Here is a 20905-nt window from a genome sequence, read left to right on the forward strand (position 1 = left end):
CTGCACCTGGTCTCCTGCCCTCTCCTTTTCCACGTGGTGCAGTGGCTTCTGCTGCTGATCAACATATTCCCAGAGCTGCCTGTACCTCCCGGTGACTATGAGGATGGCAGGTGAGGGCCTCTTCATTCCCCATCTCCACTAACCACACAAGTCTCTACTCTGCCCTGCCTCACCCCGCGCGCTCCGCCATGTCGATTGGTGAGGGCGGTGTATGTCAGTGCTGAGTAACGTGGTTATTAGAAGTATGAATTATTTAAGGAGACGTGCACATCATTAACCTGTCATTCATCTGAGGGAGGCTTGACATGTGAATTAGCCATGCACATTGCTATTTTGCTTATGGGGAGGGGAAGGGAGGTGGAAGGTGGGGCAGCGGGGCAGGAGTAGGGGTGACGGGTGGTACAAATAATCGAATTGGCTGCACTTGTGAAGGATTGGGAAGAATTGCCCTGAGAGGAGGCAGTTTTTTTTTTTTTTTTAAGCCACAACAGAGCAATTTGATGGCAGAGTATTTTTGGCTTCAAGACACTGTGAATTGGAAATGCAGGAGAACTAGCACGCCACACGCTCAGCGGCATCTGTGAGCATACATACCAATATGATCACTGTAATTATAATAATAATAAATGTTCTCTTGTGGTGTGACTTGTGGAGGTCACCCTGAGATGAGAAAGTGAAGAGGAAGGGAGGTGGAAAGGGAAGCTATTAATAAACCTTAGACACAGCCTTCAGCTTTCCCTTACCCCTCTCCTACACTGAACCACGCATACTCGGCCCCCTGGCCCAGACTTTGGTGACATATGAGCCCACCTGGTCTGGCATCATGACCCCTTGGTAGCTGTTCACTCTTCCAAATGGGCTGCTTTGTTAGATGAACAGGTCAGTTCTGGTTCTTGCCCCTGTTTGGATCTGCAGGGGCCTCTGCTCCAAAAGCAGATGCTCCTTTTGTGAGCTGCTGAGGTGTGAAACCAGATCTCTGGGTGGGATGGGAGATAAGGACCATTTCTGCTAGAATATGCTGAATTATGGCTCTGAAACCAATTACCTTTAGAGGGAGACCAGCCCTAGAGTTGTTCACAACTGGGAATTGCCTGTGTCTTCTGACAATCATCAAATATTTGTTTAGTGTCTGCCAGATGATCCTCTTCTTTCAGGGGACATGGAAGTGTCAGAGAAAATCTCTCCTGAGAAGTTTACCATCTTCTTAGGGAAAGACTAATAACACACAGGTACTAACTGTAGAATATTGTTATTATTACTATTTCCAGCACAGCTAGGAATAATATTCTCTAATATCAGAGAGTCATATTTTTATAAGATGCTTTATATTGCTTTATTGGCTACTGGTGGTAATAGATGGAAAGTATTGCCATACCAGTATGGATGTGTTTTGCACAGAAAATGAGTATCACTGGTGATTAGATGATAGACAACTCTGTAGGCAGGTGTAGTAGTAATGCTGATATCTGACATCTGCAGAACGCTTTATAGCTCAGATCTCACCTTTGCATCTCATTTGATCTTTACAACAGTTGACAGCAAGTCATCTGAAGCCAGAGAAGTTAAGGAGCTTGTTTATGTCATATAGCTGGTAGGTAGAAGGGCTGGGATTGGAGCCCCTTGTGATGCCATGGCCAGGACTTGTCCCACCCCACCACAGCTGCTAGCATCACAGAATGTTATGTATTTGTATGTGGTATGTGTGTCACAGTGCTCTATGGTTTCAAAGTCTTTTCACATCAATCACCTCCTTTGATTCTCACAGAGGTTGAGTGCATGAGGTAGGTTCAGGTTTATTCTGGCCATTTCAGGGGCAGTGGATTTGTGGAGGATTAGCCTTGAACCATCTGCTAGCTGATGTGTTAGTAGAGCATGTTGACTCCTGGAGAAAACACACACAAATATGTGTACACACACACACTTTTCAAGAAACAAAATCACACAGAACAAACAAAAAATGATAATAGAAAGCTGCAAGTGTAAACTATATTAAGTATATTTACTGTATCGTTGTGCCTTGCTAATTACCAGATAACAGTTATCCTTTCTTGGATTCCATAATGTAACAGCACAAGATGGGCAGGTGCCCCCATATCCTGCTGCTGCTCATCAGGCCTGATTTGGGTATTTATGGTTGTCCTGGCCTTTTGGCATCAGGGTGAGTCTTCCTGCTCTTCGGCTCTGGACACCTCTTGGTCTGCCCTATTGTTCTGCCATCATTTGCTCACTGTGTTCTCCTTTAGATAAAAGAATGGAGATGGAATTAAGATGGAGTTACGGAGCTTTACAGCTTTACACACTGCTGGTTTTTGTATCTACTTATAGAACGGGGTGCATGTGTGTGTGTTTTGGTGTGCATGTGTACCCACAGACACACTCACAAATGTGCTTGCGCTGAAGTTTTCCTCCACACCTAATAACTTGGAGCAGGATCATGCCATTGTGTGCATGGATCATTTGTATTACCGGTTCTAAGGCAGCATTATTATTTCAAACCTCACTTATGATGTTTCCAGTGACTGACAGGCACTGTCATAAATCTACCTGATACTCCTGAGCCTGGAGTTGTTGACATGGCTTAGGATGTATCTCCTGGTTGTCTAGCATTGCTCACCCATGCTGAGCCTGCTGTTCATTTCAGCTGACCTGCTTCCACCAAGAGAAGGCAGGGAGCTTGGGAACCAGGTGAAATGGGCAGTGGTCTGCCCTTTGTTGAGGCTGTGTTGCTTCCTAGAGCAGGCTTCCCTGAGCATCCTGTCACTGGAACCTGGGAGGATGACACAGTACTGCTAGCAAGATGTGCAATAAGAGTGCAAAGATGTGTAGTCTGGTTCATCTTTCTTATCAGTGCAGTAACTACACCTTACAAAGGTCATCAGCCTGTTCTTGGATACCTACAGAATGAGGAGATCACTCCTATTCCAAGGGAACTCATTCTGTTGTAGAGTTAGAACACTCTTCTTATGTTTGGCCAACACGTGGTGAGATAGGAAGTGCCCTGGGCCAAGAGTCAGGCATGAGCTCATTCTTCTCCTGACTCCCTTATTGATAAACTATGGGATCTCGGGAAAATCACATTATCTTTCTGAGCCCCAGTTTCTTCTGACCGTGAAATGGATAAATTGGGTTTCAAATACAGCTCTGAGATGCTTGGGGTTTCTGGAAGATTCCTCAGGTGTTGCAAAGAAGATTAAGGTGATGGTCAAGTGTTGGGCATGAATCCAGCCATACTGAATGAGAATTATTATGATTTTGTGTTTTACATATGCAGTTTTGAGTCAATGATTTTTGTAGCTAAACAAGTTTAAAAAACAAGACTAGATCCTTCAAGATTCTTTCCAGGTCTCATATTTTATGATCTTTGAAATCTGTAGAAATTACAACGATCTACTTAGTATTATAGAATAATACTATTTTAAATTCACTTTGCGTGGAATGATTCTAATTCCTCTTATAAGACAGCCTTCCTAATATCCTTGACCATCCTAATGTCCATATGTGCGGATTGTGATGTGAATATTAAGACAGGTCTGTTTTGGTGTCCTCTTTCCTTACTTCCTCTCCTGTATTACTCTCTTTTCTACTCCAAGTGCTTTTGCTGTTTCCTGTTCTCAATAGACTATTGGACCTGGCCAGCTCTCATAGGAGAAATTGTCTGATCACCTTACCCTGGAAGAAGTGTTTGCTGATGGTGATTTAGAGTTTTGATATCTTCCAAAATATTTGGGACTTCTGAAGCCTGAAAGTCTAAACCTCTTCTCAAAAAATGAATCTTGGGGCCGGGCATCGTGGCTCACACCTGTAATCCCAGCACGTTGGGAGGCCGAGGTGGGTGGATCACCTGAGGTCAGTAGTTCAGCCTGGCCAACATGATGAAGCCCCGTCTCTGCAAAAATTCAAAAATTAGCCGGGCATGATGGCAGGTTCTTGTAATCCCAGCTACTCAGAAGGCTGAGGTGGAAGAATTGCTTGAACCCAGGAGGTGGAGGTTGCAGTGAACCAAGATTGCGCCATTGCACTCCATCCTGGGCAACAGTGCGAGACTCCGTCTCAAAAAAGAGAGAGAGAGAGAAAAAAAGGATCTAGGATGATGAAGTTGGAGGCTCAAAGATGAATTGTGTATGGGCTGTTCTCTTACATCCTTCAGCTGATTCTTCTTCATCCCTTCCTCAGGATGTGTTTGCCCTGGAGGTGTATTTGTAATTTTGCCTTACACAAGTGTTTCCAAAAGTTAATCCTGTGGAATACTAATCCTAAATGCTCTGAGATAAAAGGATTCTGTGGCCAGATGCCTTTGGGAAAATACTGTGTATTATGTTTTCCTCTTGGAGATTCACAATGCACCTTGATCTGTTTCAGGATCTGAGGAATCCATCAGGGAAGAGTCCTGTTTATCTTTGTTTAATTCCAGGTTTCACAAACTATTTGACCACAGTTATCTTGTTTTTCTCTAGGTAATAACTAGAAAAGACCCCAGAACTGGTGTTCCCCAGAGCATAGTTGGGAAACTCTAGAGCAGTGGTTCTCACCTCGGGTGATTTTGTCCCCCAGGGGACTTTTGGCAAAGTCTGGAGACATTTTTGGTGGTCACAACTTGGTGGTGGGGTGGGAGGGTGCTCCTGGTATCTAGTGAGTAGAGGCCAGGGAGGCTGCTATTCACCCTGCAATACCCAGGACAGTCACCTCCAACCAAGAATTATCTGGCCTCAAATGTCAATAGTGCCAAGATTGAGAAACTGTTCTAGAAATAGGCAGGTACAAGGTGTGTTTTCAAACATCCCTTGAGCCGTTTGTAACAGCCCTTCAAAATCAAGCTTTGAAGGCAATTCTTTTGTGACCAGGAGTGTTTTCCGGACAATGCAGAAGGAGATGCACCCAGATAGTAATTCCCTGAACATAACCATGACAAATTCAGAACTGAGTTCTCCTTCAAGTGCAGAGGCAGCAGTCAGCTCCCTGACTCTGCATGATGTGGGCTGGGATGAAAGGCCCCTTCTCAGTGCAGAGCGTCTGGAATCAAGGCTGACATAGCTTATCACCTTGTTCTTGTCCTCCCTTCCTGGAATCAAGTGGTTTAGCACCATTATAGGAGGAACCTGTTTTCCTAGCTTGTAGATTGGGCCTTATTTCTTTCTTTAATCTTGCCTCAAGCCTCTTTTCTTTTTCTTGGGCTGACAGGGCTTTGCAGCTCATTCTGGAGATGATGTTGACTTGGTGAAAAAAAATGTGCTTGCTGTCAAGCACAAGAGTGTTTCTGGGATAGGGATTCTTTAAGTCTTGGTGATTTCTCTGTTTCCATAAAGCAGAGCAGTGATGCTTGTTAGTCACCAGAACTCACACCTGCAGTTTTCTCCATTCAATCCCATTCCATCTCAGGGAGGGCAGTGGGGATTGTTCTAGTTCTTGGGTGTTCTGATTTTCTAAGTTAGTGAACGTGAAGTTCCTTGGAGGCATGGATCCCTTTGAGAATCTGGTGAAAGTGGTCAATCTTCTTACAGAAAAATGCATACTGATGCATGCACACGATTTTACATAAGAGAGGTAGCGCATGGACCTGTGGTGTTAGTAATCTCAGAGTTTGACATGATGAGTTTACAGGACACTTCTTGGAGGCTGTAATTGCTTTTGTGAATCTATACTGAATATCAACATTAGGGTGCGTGAGGGGAGGATCCTCTTTAGTCCCTGATCTCTGAGCACTGCTATTCTTGGAGATTCACAACACAATGAATTACTACTTTCTTGTGTTTTGGCTCATTCATTCATTCATTTATTTAGCGCTTATTTAGTTTCTATATGTCAAGTTCTGTTTTAACCACTGGGGAGTCAAAGGTAGACAGTCTTCCTTGATCTTGATGATAAACTATATAGGAATTGGAAGCCAAAAAAAAAAAAAAAAAAAGTGCAGTGGCTCTTGCCTGTAATCCTAGCACTTTGGGAGGCCAAGGAAGGCAGATCACCTGAGGTCAGAAGTTCGAGACCAGCCTGGCTAACAAAACCCTGTTTCTACTAAAAATACAAAAAATTAGCCAGGTGTGGTGGCATGTGCCTGTAATCCCAGCTACTCGGGATGCTGAGGCAGGAGAATCGCTTGGACCCGGGAGGTGGAGGTTGCAGTGAGCCAAGATGGCACCATTGCACTCCAGCTTGGGCTACAAGTATGAAACTCCATCTAAAATAATAATAATAATAATAATAATAATAATAATAATAAAAGAAGAAAGAAAAGAAAAAAAAAGACAATTAAATCCTGAAGGCAGAAGCTGAGAGGAATGGCTTCAGGTTCAGGTGCAGAGCATGTGCTGGGTGAGAACAAGCCATTCGAGACCAGGTCCTTGCCTCTGTGGGTACTGGCTCCCTTGGTCTGTGACCCACCTCCTGGAATTGAAGAATTGTGCAGGATCAGGCAGAGTTTTCTTTGTAATCTCAGAGTTTGACATGATGTGTTTACAGGACATCATGTGCTAGGATCTGGCACTTGGTTCTGGACTGAAGCTTGGCTTAAGAAGTATTTTAAGAACACTGTAGGAAACCATTCAGAACCTTCCACCACCCCAAGGCAGCACTGCCCAGTCCTGCTTTTCAGTGCCCTCTGCAGAATGCTATGGAAACTACACCTGCCCATCCTGCCCCACCAAAAGCATCAGATGGCTAAGCTAGACTTGTAGCTAGGCTCAAAGTACTCACCAGTGCAAACCAACAGAGCAGCACAGTCATGGACAGTCACCAAGAATGATGGCCACTTTGGTGACATCCCATAGATGTTATATGCAAGGAGCAGGAGCACACAGAGTCCTCACCTTGGGATTTTAGGATTTGACTCATCAGTTGTGATCTGTTTCGCCAAAGGAGGAGGATGTGAGGCAGCTGGGGGTGGGATTGGGGAGGATAATCATATTCTTGGCTCATGGCTATACCTGGTAGGGGGTAAGGTTGACTTTTCTGATCCCAGTATTCTTATTGATGGGTGCTCACTGATGCTGGAGTCTCTGTTGAGGGCATAATAATAATTTTGCAGAATGATGAAGACCTTTGCAATGAATCATGTTAATGCCACAGTTACTTCTGTTAGGTCTGCATTGTTGAGCTCCATAAGGAATCATAATGAATCCACTGAAACAACTAGATATCTCCTTTATAGTTAGGACTAACATTTTAGGCAACCTGGGGAGAGCATGAGCTGGTCTGTTAGTTTGTGCTGGTGAGTACTTTGAACTTAGCTGCAAGTCCAGCCTAACCATCTGATGCTCTTGGTGGAGCAGGGTGGGCAAGTGGGATTTTTTTTTCCAGAAAGAATTTTTGCCTGTACAACATCATGATGTTCTCCCATGAAAAGGGACAATGATGTCCATAGCAGTTGGATTCAAAAGAAGAAATCACTTTTCCATAATTGGTACCTTTTTCATTCCCTCTTAAAAAATACCCAGCCCGCTACCCTGGCCCCGAATCCCCAGTGAACTTCAGTGCAGGGAAACAGAAATGCAGAGAAATTACAATTGTAACCAGGTAATGAGAGTCAGCTACAAGCAGACGGCTCTCTGCCTGTGAAAACAGGGCTTACAATTGCAGATTTATATGACTCCATTTTCTGCTTTCAACATAGCCTGTCGACATCTCAAATTGAGAAGCCCATCAATGTGGCCTGGGCAGCCTCCTTCCAGCTCCTGTGTCAGGAGAGATTTATTATTCTTATAGACTCTACTTGGAGCCACTTCTTCCAGATTGGCCTAGAGAGGGAGGCTTTTACTTAATTTAGTTTTGCTGAGAACTACAACTCTGCAGAGATGCATGTTCTTTCTCCTGAGGTAGGTTTCTGAGTCTAGGTGAGGAAGGTGGAGTAATTGAATCAGGCAATGGTTGAGTTGAAAGAAAACTAAAACGGAGCCAAAAGGCCATTTATTGTTGCATTGTGGGTTCTGAGGAGTAGAAAGATAACTGTAATGTCTGTCAGTGGGAAACTGGTTAAATCAGTTATGGTGCATTTATAGAATGGAATACTATGCAGCTGTGAAGAGGAATGCAAAAGATTTATTTCCCCTGATCAGGACTGATCTCCATCAGTCCTTAATGTAAAAGAAGGAAAAAAAATACAGTGCAGTATATATAGTATGAATCCACTTGCATAAAAGTGATGTGTAAATACATACTTTGCATCTACAAGGATGATCTCTGGGAGAGTTCATAAGAAACCTGTAATCCTGTTTGCTACTAAGGAAGCTGTTGTTGAGGGAAAGGGGAGCCAGAAAAGCTTTTCATAGAAAACCCTTTAGTGCTTCTGGATTTGTGTTTTGTTTTCTATTATGTGTTTGTATTACTTTCTCAAATCACTTAATGTTAAAAATGAATTTCAGATCTAATAGTGGCTAGCAAGGCTTGCTTTTGGAAAGATGAGCAAATTGTGGTTTGAATGTGAGTAACTGAAGCTACCCAGAAATGAAAAGTGTCTCCAGGAACTCTCATTATTATGTGGGATTTATCACTGCTAATGATAAGTAAGAACTAGAACCTGTCGGCTGAGGTACAGTTTTACCTTCATTTATGGGGATGAATTGAGTACATTATGGGCCACATAAATTGCATTTACACCACACCGATTTGTTATGTGCCATCTGTTAGAAGCTGGAACTTCCCTCCTAATGACATCTTTATCTTCCCCCACCTGGGCTCCTAGCTTCCTCTTCCAGTGGCTGGTTATTCTTCAGCAGGGTGAGGGGGGCAGGGGTCAAAGAGATAATCTCTGTGTGTGGAATGGCCAAGTGGGAGCAAGTGAGAAGTGGTGAGGCCTTTGATGACTAGTGTGGTGTGTCCCTTTTGAAAACAGTCAAATTCAGCTTAAAAAAATACCTGCAGTTCATACCTTGTTCAAGGTCCAGGCTTCTAAATGCCTTTCTTGAACATTTCCAAGAGGTCCTGTCCTCCTTCTGTAATGCCCAGCCTTGGGCATCTGATAGGTGCCTTGTGAGTCAGAAAGCACTCTCCTGGGCATTGGTGCTGGGAGTCTATGGGAGGAAAATTGACCGGATAGCCAGAGGCAGCTCAGCTCTTTGCGTCTGAGTGCATTTAGCCTCAAGGTCCTTAAAAGGCATCTTATCTCCTGTTTTGGACATCAGATTCCTGGAGGGCAGGGATTTATTCATCTCTCCACTCAGGGCAGAGGTTAACACATCTCGCCCTGGGCTTTTCTTGGAAAACCCAAGTCAGGCAGGGTGTTACTGGGTTCTAACATTACAACTGGGAGACCCTCTTCTCAGGACGTAGTTCTCTGACAGGAAATGTAAAAACTACAATTGCTAAGAAAAGTAAATGAATGGATGAATTCAAAGATAAATGAATGGATGCAATGGATGAACAATGTCTAGTCAGAAAAAAAACTTGATATGCATTCAGTGAAAAATTGTTGTTCTTTGAAAGTGTAGCTGTATGTGGGGATGGGCTCTGTCTGTCCTACTTCCAAACCCTCTGCCACCACCCACCCTCACATAAAGAACCTCTGGCTGTGTGATCCTGGGGGCACTGTTTCCCCTGCCTGGTTTTTCTGGCTGGCTGGGATGTTGGCTGTCCCAGTGTGCAACTTTGTTGGATAATTCAGGACTTTCTCTTTCTCAGCCTGTCTTTTCTTAATGGTGTGGAATGACTCAGGATTCTGTGCCAATGCCTCCATAACTCTTCTCAGTAACTAATCTGTACAGGGGTGTCTTCCCCAGGACAAAAGCAGGAGAGCCTGTCCAGGATCTATAACTGTTTCTCTCCCCGTGCAGAAGCACCAAGGTGCAGACCATATCTAAAAGCCACCACAGTACTAAATAACATGATGCAGCAGACCCTGGTTCCTATAAATTACTGAAAACAGTGCTGAAAAGATAATGTAAGGTGCATAAATTCAAGTATTTAGCCAGAAGCGCATTAACTTAGGGCAGACAAAAGGAAAGGAAGAACATTAACAAACCACTTCCTGGTAAGAGTTTTCAGTAGATGGAGAAGTAAGAGAAGAGGGGAAACAAAAAGTCAGCCATATTGGAAAGGTGGTTAGAGAAAAGGAAGAAAAAGTGTAGAGATCCTTTTCCAGATGGTGGCAGAAAACCTTCTGGTCCTGAGTTGGAGCTTCCAGGTGGATTGATTACCATTGGAAGGTCCCATCTCTGCAGTTTAGCAGTTTTCTCATCTAGTGGCTCAAATATCACCTTTTCCCTGAAGTCTTCTCCAATGCTCCGGATGAAAACAAATCTCTCTCCAAGATTTATTCTGTTGCATTGTTTGTCTCTTAGTGCTGACTTTCTATTCTGGTGATGATTATTTGTGTCCATGTTTTTTTTCCCCCTAAAAATGTGTAAGCTCTCTGAAGGCAGAGATTGTGAGTTGGTGATTGACAATTCAGCAGCTATTCTACTGTTTAGTATATGCCAAGCTCAGTGCTAAAGGGACATAATGAAATGAGCAAAACATGGTCTCAACGCTAATGACATTTACCTTTAGCAGAATTGAGTACAGTTCTTTGCGTAGTATATGAGCAATCACTATTGAATGAAGCTGGCTCAACCCTCTCTTCTTTGTTTTAAGGATGAAGAAATTGAAGTCCGTGACTACTTGAACTTTATAAGATAACACTCCTGCTTTGCATAAGGACTAAAACTGGCAACACTTTTTTTTCCTCTCTCTATTTGATAGTCTACAAGCAGCATCATTCCCTTGGCCAGTTGTTTCACAGATGAATAAGTGGGGCTGGGAGAACCTGGAAGTAGCCTTAATCCCATAGTTGGGAATGCAACTTCCAGGGTTCACTGAGAGCTAAAGAAAGAACGTGAAAGAATGATCAAAGCAAGGCCAGTGGGGGTGTGTATGTCTGAGAAAGGCTAGAAAAGCCGAGGATGGGGCCTGTGGTGGAATGGGAGGCTAGATCTTGGGGCAGGCTGACCCTGGGCTCAGATGGCTGGAGGTGCTATGGATTCAGAGCCCTGTAAACAAACATATCAGTTGAAACTTAGCTTAAGTCAGTCCTTTGTTGAACTCGACAAACAGCCTTTCCTTTTCCTGGTTGCTGTGCAGGTTGGTTAGAGCTGGAAGATAACTTAGGAAGCCATCGGGTTCAGCCTTTATGCAAGTAAGATATTGCCTGTGTTTAACAGATGACTTAAAAGAGGCTCGGTGAGGTTCAAGGATCTAAGACCACTCAGGAGAGCTCTCTAGTTGATGGCAGCCCAGTGGTGATGAGTGGAGTGTAAACTTATAAACCATTGTGAACATTCTTTCTGATTAAATTTCAGCAGAATCAGGCTATGTATTCAAGTGAAGCTCAGGCTCTGCAGGGACTAAGGATGCCTTTAGCCCTCAGCTTGGAGCATGGGAATGCTGATGTCTGACACCTTTTCACTTTGGCTGCAGTGTGGATGACTGAGGATGACTTAAGGTGCCTGTGCTTCTCTGAGATGGTCTAGAGCTGGAGCAGCCACAGGCACACAGAATCATGGGGCCTGTCTCCTCAGTGCTTCTCCATTCATAAGCAGATTAGTTATGAATGAAGAGAGTTCATTCTCAACAGAAAAATTAGTTCTTCTGTTGACCCCTAAGGATCATCTAGGGTTCTCTGCAACTCTGGGAAATTGGGAGCTCATTTTAATTGGGAATCTTTAGATAGGGTGGTCATAGCTGATATTTATGTTTTATGTACCTCTTTTTTTTCCCCTAACAAAGTCAGTAGTTAAAAATCTTTTGCCAAGATCAGAGTTGTTATATTTCTATTTTGGAAAAAATCAGAAAGAAAAGAAGGGGTTAGATTGGAGGCATAAGTATAGAGGGAAGCCTGGGCCAGTGTCTACCTTCTTTGCAAGAGAAACTCATGTTTTTGGGGTGGTTCTGGTCTGAATTCAAAACTCAGGGCCTGGGAAAGACAGTTATCTGACAAACTCCTACAACACCATGCATCTCTATCCTGGTAGATGTCTCTGGGCAGTAGGGCTTGGTAGGGAGATGGTGGAAGATCTGTAGTAGGGCTTCCACACTAACCTGGCTCACTGCTGCCTATTTGTCCAGTGCAGCTTTGAGGCCATTTACAGTCTCATTCTTCAGAACCACATTGTTGGTCCCTCTTTGAGGCCGTATCCCATTCTGCTTTGCTTCACTAGCTAAGCATGTTAATGACTTTGTAAGACCATTTGGTCCTTCAAGGCAATGAGTGTTTTATTCCCCTTGGATTGCTCATAGCGCTTGCACTATTTATGGCAGTTAGAAGAAATGCAATGAACATTTATCCTTATGGTCTTTGGAACATTTCCTGCTTCGGGAAGTAAAATTGTAAGTTTTCTTGGTATCAAGGTGGCTAAAATTCTTCTACTTTACTATCATTATTTTCTTTGAAAGATTTTTTGAAAGAAGCCTGTTTCATAAAACTTATGACTTGGATTTACGTGGGTTTACTTTCTCTAACTTCTTACATTTTTGTAGGTTGTATATCAGACTTATTTTTTTTCACATTCTTCCTCCCCAGGAAGACTGTGGGAGTGTCATTCTTCCTCCCCAGGAAGACTCCTTGAGTCTCACACAATGTCTGTGTTCTTACTTTAAGATTAAGTTATTTTGGGGTCATGGATTTCCCAAGTTTATCCCTTGATAAGTGGTCTCACTGCACCAATATTATGGTTGGGCAAAGAAGGAGAGGAGCCTTGGAATGTGAATCAGGCAAGTATGATTCCCATTTTCATCATGACAACAAACCTGGGATAAGCATTGTTATCTCAATTTTTGAGAAAAAGAGATTCTTGTCACTTTAAAATTGAGTCATTTTGAATGTCAGATAACACAACCCGATCTCAGAGGTGATTATTTTTTTTTCACTTAGAGTAGCAGAATAGGAAGTTGAACTCTGTAAAATACACAGACTCTACAATTAGGGTAATTAAAATAATGAGTCTATATTCTTCCTTTTGCCCAAGGTCATACAGCCAGTAACCCGTGAACCTATAATTCAATCCCAGGTCTGCTGGATTAAAATACTTCTAGTTTTTTATGGTTGAAAGAAAATAATAGAATTTATGCATTATGCGTGACTATTGAAAGCTTGTTGGGGAGCTAAAATGAAATTTGACAATATGTGTCTTAATAGGGTGACATTGGTAGGATGTTGGGGAGGGTGGGTGCTGTGAGAAGGAAAGAATAAGTTGAGGTCTGTGGTATTACAATATTCCAGGAAGAAGATTATGGAAATCTGGACTGAAGTTGTGGGAATACAGGGGATGGGATTGTTAGGACTTAGCAATGATTGAATGAGTTGGCAAACAATGAGGTCAGTAATATGGCTTTTAGTATTTTTCTCTACATGCTGGGAAGCACAGTGACACCATGAACCAGGACAGTGACACAGACAGAGCAGCAAGTGTATTATTTAGCAAGCTGAAAGGAAGAAGAATGAGTATGATTTTGACATATGATTGAAGTATACCTGTAGTTCTAAAGGTTGGTGTCTTCCAGGAGGCGAATGGATTTATAGGTCTGAAGGTGAAGAAGGACATCTGGATGGCAGGTGGAAATTGTGGATCTACTAGCATTTAGGTGGCAATGAAACCGTCAGAGTCAACAAAATTTCTCAGGAATGGAATGGGGTGGGAGGCTAAAATGGAATTTCGGGAATGACCAAAATTTAAGAGGCAGAGTGTGGCAGGTCAGTGATGGCAAAGCTGAGAAAAGGCCAGCAGATTTTTAGGAGAATAGGGACTGGCCTTTCTCTCATCTCAGTTTTCATGGCAGAGAAAAGTCGCAGGCGGCTGCTGTTGTCTTTGGTGGCTTCCTCTGAAGAGTTTCTAAGATCTCCCCAACAGGGTCATTCATCTTTGAATTTCTGGAGCAGTCACGATTCCAAATACTTTGTACTATTGTCAGACTCTATACCCGTATTTTTGTCAGGCCTCGTGTCCAGGTTTTTGGTTTGGAAAATATGGCATGTGTGTCACTCTTCAGCTCTCTGGAATGAAGAATGAGATACTCCCCAGTGAGCCTGTTTTCCTTCAAGAGTTGATGACTGGGGCTTTTTCTATTATGAAGCCAAAGTGATGAAGAGCCAAGTGGCCGCTGTGGATGGGAAAGACAAACAGCAATACAGGGAGTGCTGGGGCCCAGAGCAGATGCCTGTGGAATGGAGCAGAGAGTGTTTCAGGATCCCAGAGGAAGAAGAGCTACAGTAATCCAGGGGAAATGGACCAGAAGAGCCTCCATCAGAAGGATTTAAACAGACAATCAAGGAGGGATATCAAGGTAGATAGGGTGTGTGTGTGTGAGAGAGAGAGAGAGAGAGAGGGAGGGAGGGAGAGAGAGAGAGAGAGAGAGAGAAAATATTATCCAGCATAGCAGAAAAGGAAGAGATTTAGAAGGTTACTTCAGTGGAAACATAGCATATGCCTTCTCACAGGTTTTGCTGCCACAGCAAAGAGACTACTTTGGTAGCAAGAAGATTTAGGAGGAAGCACATCAGAAACAAATTCCTTGGCGTAAACACCCTTTCCCTCGGGATAGTGTAGCCCAACACTCACTTAAAGCTTGTAGAGGAGGAGTAGCCTGCTTTCCTCTACCCTAAGAAAAGCCATAGATGGTCTCAGTGTGGTAAATGGAGATGAGTAAGAACCAGCACAATAGGAGCTGGTCTCTTTAGCATTCTATTCTTAGGTATACCAGACCCAGTTTCCCGTTTTTATAACAAATATTTTGAAACACTCACTTGACAATACTGAAATGACATTCAAAGACAATGTAACTTTCCTACACACACAATTAAGATCAGCATAATGCCCTAACTATAATATGAAGCAGAAATAAAAGGGGAGTAATTTATAACAAAATAGTATACATTTCAATAAATACTCGGGTATGGCTACACTTGAAGATATAACGAAGTCATCAGATGGTTCCTCCTATATATAGAATCACCATGAATAAGAGCTATAAAGGCAGACTGATCAGATGTGTGCTATTGGCAGTTCAAACACTATGAATGGCATTTACATTTATTATGTAATTTAAAAAAATGGTGAATAGTTTTTTGTAAAGTTCTTCATAGAATAAGTCAATCTTCCTTTAATCTACATAGTATTTGTATTCCTAGAAAATTCAGTCCATTAACACTATACAAAAATATTTTTTGCTTTATATGTAAAATGAATTTAGGTCATAGGCTTGGTTCATGACAAACAGGTTCTTCCCTACAAGAATGTATTGTGGGATATTTTCAAGCTGTGTGGAATGTCAGACAATTTTTCATGGTACAACATGGTGTAGAATGATCGGCATTCCTGCCTTGTCACTAAATCCGGTATTTCAGCACCCCGTCAGATTTTTCACATGCCCCCTAAGGGGCAGTAGCTTTCTTGTTGATAACCGCTAAGTTGGAGTTGGTGGTGGCCAGAAGAGACCAGAGATGCTGGGAGCTGAAGAGCTGCAGTTATCCTCTATGATCAATTCTTGGTACCCTATCAGGGAGCTATCCTGGTGCTGGTTAGACTTTGGTACAATCTAATTTGATTCCTACTGACTTGACCAATTCCATGTTCCACCTGCAACCAAGATTCTTTGATCTTGGCTTTCTGATCTAAAACTCTAGTTACCAACTTTAGCCTTCTCCATACTGTGAGTCATATGCCCCCTAGCGGAGCGCTTTGCCCTGCTTTGGACCCAGGAACCTTCCTGAGCTGTCATGTGTCTTTGGCTGCACCTTCATGTTGGGATCAAAAGGAGAAAAGGATCATGACTTCTAAGTAACTTCATATGAAAGTCCTCAAAGAGGGATTGCATGAGTTGTCTCCCAGATGAGTAGAGCACAGTTGTGTTCTCACATTTGGGTTTAATAGGTAGGGCCTGGGAGTTCCATAGTTTGCTCCGGATTTGTGAAAGCCTGTCCATGCTTTACATTCTGTAGCCAGAACTCTAAGTGGTATTTTCCAGAGTGTAAGAATTGTTCATCTAGAACATGGATATGATAATAAATAGCACTGGCTCATTTGATGAGCAAATTCATCTTTTTTCAGTTTGCTTTTAATCCCTTTAGGATATCAAGGAGAAAATTTGAGTTTAGGGTAGAGTGTCTTTAACACATTCCTAAGTTGATAATCTCCTTTTTTTTTTTCCAGAAAGAAAAGAGCAGACTTCAGGCTCAGAGTCCATAGCAGGGAGCAGTATTGACTAGACCTTAATGGCTTAATTTCCCTGCTTCACAATTATTTTTATGATTACTCTGCATTTATGGCAGGTGATACTGTTTTTCCATTTTGTTGGAAATATACAGTTTTCTTTTAAAGTCAATTAATTATAGTTAAAAAAGAATAGCCAATTTAAATAAGTACATCAAATTTAGTATACATGTTACATAAATGTAGCTTGTGAAGAAGGTGGCACATGAATAATTTAAGTTTTGGAAACATTGCCATTTTGTATCATTCAAGAGGCAGGTTCCTGGGTGTAAAACAAGTTCTGGGGCAGAGGCAGACCACACTTTCAGGGTATTGGCTGGTTGTCAGTTCATTAAATTATTAGTTTTTTGCACAGACACACTCCAGACTATTTACTATTCTTGTTGAAGTCTTTGTCCCTGGATAGGAAAGCGGCATGTAAATGCCTCATATAATCAGTGATGGATGGCCCTTGCCTGTCAGCCTCTGACACTTTGAGTGTTCAGTAATTTCATTATCTACCCATTTCTCTACTCTTTGCAGCCTAGCACTTACAACAAGGTGGCATTCATCCCTAATGACATGGCATGGGCCAGGATTCTCAAGAATCATTCTGCTTTTAAGAAGGATGAAATTCCTTGAAAGATGACATTTCCCATTTTTTTCCTCCTTAGTTTAGAACAATGCAAGACTCGGGGCTAAGAATATTTGCAGTTTTAAAAATTGACAGAAAAGAATAATTAGCCTAGGTAAGAGGTCTATAAAATGAAACATTTAGTGACTAATGATAGTACTTGAGGTAAATGTTTTTAAAATCAAAATGGAGTAAGTATTTTTTCCAAATACGGTTTTTACAACGAGCTTTGATATGGCTTGGATGCCCACCAAATAAATAGATAGGAGCCACATTTGCCATTGGTTTGATGAAGCCAAGCTGTTTGCTCAGCCAACCTCGGCCAGTTTTGCTGCTTGGAGAGTAGCAAAACCTTGAATCTGAATCAAGGCTGATTTTTTTTTTTTTTAAAGAGACAGTTCATAAATGTGCTTGATACTTACAATATTGTTTGTAATTGTTTGACTACTATGTGCCTCACACATTTATTTCATCTAATCTTTAGAGCAATGTCTAAGGTAGCTTTGGAGAAGTTAAGTAAACTGCCTAAAGTCACACAGTAGGTAAGGTGGGACCAGGCTTTGAATTTCACATCTCAAGACTGATCTCTATATATCCAAAGTCCATGCTTAGCTAACTTTTTCTTGAAAAATCCATCTAGCCTGAGTTGAAATATTGTCCCCCTCCCTTGTAATTGCAAGACACTTCCAAAGATAAGAATCTTGGGAGATTAGAGAAAAAAAGTATCTTGGGTGCTGAAAACAAAACAAAATAAAGAAAAACACATACTCACATGCAGTTTTCTGGGTCCCAGCTCAGAGCTACTGAATTAGCATTTTTGAGAGTGAGGCCTCATCATAAGTCTAACAAGCCCAGAAGTGTTGATAGTCATCAGGGAAGGTTGGGAGATGGTGCATAATCCCATAAGGTAATTTCAGGGGTGATTTTCAAAATATTTAATAACTAGTAAGGACTCAGGCACTCATCAATTAGAAAGGGCTCTGGCTGTAGCTGGAGCAGGTCCTGAGACTCTCTCAGTGCCAAGCCTTAGCTCCTTTGATACAGGATATTAGGAAAGCTGGGAGCTCTAAGGTACAGGTCTGGGGTGCCTGGGTGGTGGTAGGATACATGCAGAACTTGGAGGAATGGCTTGTTACTAATGAGCCTTGGAGCATGTCAGTATCTTAACTCATGTGGCCGTATAAGTGAGTACCAGTTGACTATCAGTCCTGGTAACATTCATGTAAGAAACTGGAAGCTGGTGTGAAGGGTGGGTTTTTTTTCTTCTATAAACCCCATATTTCTCAAAGCCTCAAGTCATCTGCATAACAATCACAGAGAAGCTCTTTTTAAAAATGCAAATTTGATAGCACAACATACTTATTAGGATTGTGACAATCCAAAAGAATGACAGCACTAAATGCTGATGAAGATATGGAGCAACAGGACCTCTTATTTGTTGCTGGTGGGAATGCAAAATGGCATAGCCACCTTGGGAAACAGTTTGGTAGCTTCTTACAAAACTAAGTATCCGCTCACCATATAATCTAGTGCTCATGCTCCTTGGTATTTACCCAAACACATTGAAAATGGGATCTAATTAAACTAAAGAGCTTCTGCACAGCAAAAGAAACTATCATTAGAGTGAACAGGCAACCTACAGAATGGGAGAAAATTTTTGCAATCTATCCATCTGACAAAGGGCTAATATCCAGAATCTACAAAGAGCTTAAACAAATTTACAAGAAAAAAACAACCCCATTAAAAAATGGATAAAGGGTATGAATAGACACTTCTCAAAAGAAGACATTTATGCAGCCAACAGACATATGAAAAAATGCTCATCATCACTGGTCATTAGAGAAATAAAAACCACAGTGAGATACTATCTCACGGTCAGTTAGAATGGCAATCATTCATTAAAAAGTCAGGAAACAACAGATGCTAGAGAGGTTGTGGAGAAATAGGAACGCTTTTACACTGTTGGTGGGAGTGTAAATTAGTTCAACCACTGTGGAAGATAGTGTGGCGATTCCTCAAGGATCTAGAACTAGAATTACCATTTGACCCAGCAATCCCATTACTGGGCATATACCCAAAGGATTATAAATCATTCTACAATAAAGACACATGCACACATATGTTTATTGCGGCACTATTCACAATAACAAAGACTTGGAACCAACCCAAATGTCCATCAATGATAGACTGGATTAAGAAAATGTGGCATATATACACCATGGAATACTATGCAGCCATAAAAAAGGATGAGTTCATGTCCTTTGCAGGGACATGGATGATGCTGGAAACCATCAGTCTCAGCAAGCTATCACAAGATCAGAAAAGCAAACACCACATGTTCTCACTCATAAGTGGGAGTTGAACAATGAAAACACATGGACACAGGGAGGGGAACATCACACACCAGGGCCTGTTGGGGGTTGGGGGGCTAGGGGAGGGATAACATCAGGAGAGATACCTAATGTAGGTGATGGGTTGTTGGCTGCAACAAACCACCAGGGCACGTGTATACCTATGTAACAAAACTGCACGTTCTGCACATGTAACCCAGAACTTTTTTTTTTTTTTTTGAGATGGAGTCTCGCTCTGTTGCCCAGGCTGGAGTGCAGTGGCGCGATCTTGGCTCACTGCAAGCTCTGCCTCCCGGGTTCACGCTATTCTCCTGCCTCAGCCTCCTGAGTAGCTGGGACTACAGGTGCCCACCACCACGCCTGCCTAATTTTTTTGTATTTTTAGTAGAGGCGAGGTTTCACCATGTTAGCCAGGATGGTCTTGATCTCCTGACCTCGGGATCTGCCCGCCTCAGCCTCTCAAAGTGCTGGGATTACAGGCATGAGCCACCGTGCCTGGCCCAGAATTTAAAGTATAATAATAAAAAAAGAAAATGTATGTCTACACAAAAAAAGTACATGGATGTTAATAACAACTTTATACATAATTGCCAAAACTTGGAAGCAACCAAGATTCCTGTCAGTAGGTGAATGGATAAACTGTGATACATCCAGACGATGGAAGCCTTAAGAAATGCACTATTAAGCCATGAAAATATATGTAGAAACTTTAAATAGATATTACTAAATGAAAAAGCCAATCTGAAGAGGCTACATACCATATGATTTCATATATATATATATATATATATATATATATATATATATATATGTAAAACATTCTGGAAAAGGCAAAACTTTGGAGACAGTAAAAAGATCTATGGTTAACAGTAGTTAGCGAGGAGAGGGGAATGAATGGGCAGACCACAGAGTATTTTTAAGGCAGTGAAACTATTCTGTACGATTCTACAATGGTAAGTGTCATTATACTTTTGTCAAAACCAAAAGAATGCACACCTCTAAGGGTGACCCCTAATGTAAACTGTGGACTTTGGGTATAGTGATGTGTCAGTGTAGGTTCATTGATTGTCACAAATGTGCCACCCTGGTGCTGCTGGGATACTGAAAGTGAGGGAGGGTGTGTGTGTGTTGGGGAGGCGGGTAGATGGGATATCTCTGTACCATCCTTTCAATGTTGCTGTGAACCTAAAACTCTGCTGAAAATACAATTTATCTGAAAATAGTAATAAAAATTCAGCTTCCATAGTTTAGCCCTAGTCCTAGAGAATCCAAATATGGGTGGAGTGAGAAAAGGGTGATAGGAACCTGCATCTGAAACAATAGCTCCCCAGGATTCCTAAACACATGGATGGCTAAGAGCTGTTGTGTGAGAAGATTCAGTCACTGGCAGATCAGTGAGCAAACACATTTCCTTCCCATCCCACCTTCTCCATTTCTGGTTTCCCTGATGGTTGGGCTGATCCTCTCTGTATATCACTGGTTTTAAAAACTGCTGCTTCTATGAAGTGTTTTATTATTTAGCTAGTCAGCACTGAGTCTTCCTTCTCCTAAATTTGTAGAAATCAGTCACTATTTTATTGCTCTTTTTCCATGTGTGTATGTTCACTTTTTCTAGCATAGACAGGCAGCTTTATTGTAAATGGTAAGGGGCACAGTCAGATGGCCTGGGATCAAATCCCATTTCTGCCACTCATTGTTGGTGTGACTTAGGGAATGTCACTTAATCTCTCTGTGCCCAGACTCCCTCATCTGTGAAAATGGGGGAATCAAGAGGG

At 42.1% G+C, this 20905-nt stretch overlaps 1 protein-coding gene across 1 annotated transcript in view; it reads left to right on the top strand.

Annotated features, from left to right (window-relative positions):
- SORCS3 (sortilin related VPS10 domain containing receptor 3) overlaps positions 1–20905 on the top strand; it is a 617030-nt gene that overhangs the window by 137784 nt on the left and 458341 nt on the right. The gene's annotated exons all lie outside the window — the stretch shown is intronic.

Source organism: Pan troglodytes, chromosome 8 (assembly GCF_028858775.2).
Source record: "Pan troglodytes isolate AG18354 chromosome 8, NHGRI_mPanTro3-v2.0_pri, whole genome shotgun sequence".
Taxonomy (NCBI): Eukaryota; Metazoa; Chordata; class Mammalia; order Primates; family Hominidae; genus Pan; species Pan troglodytes.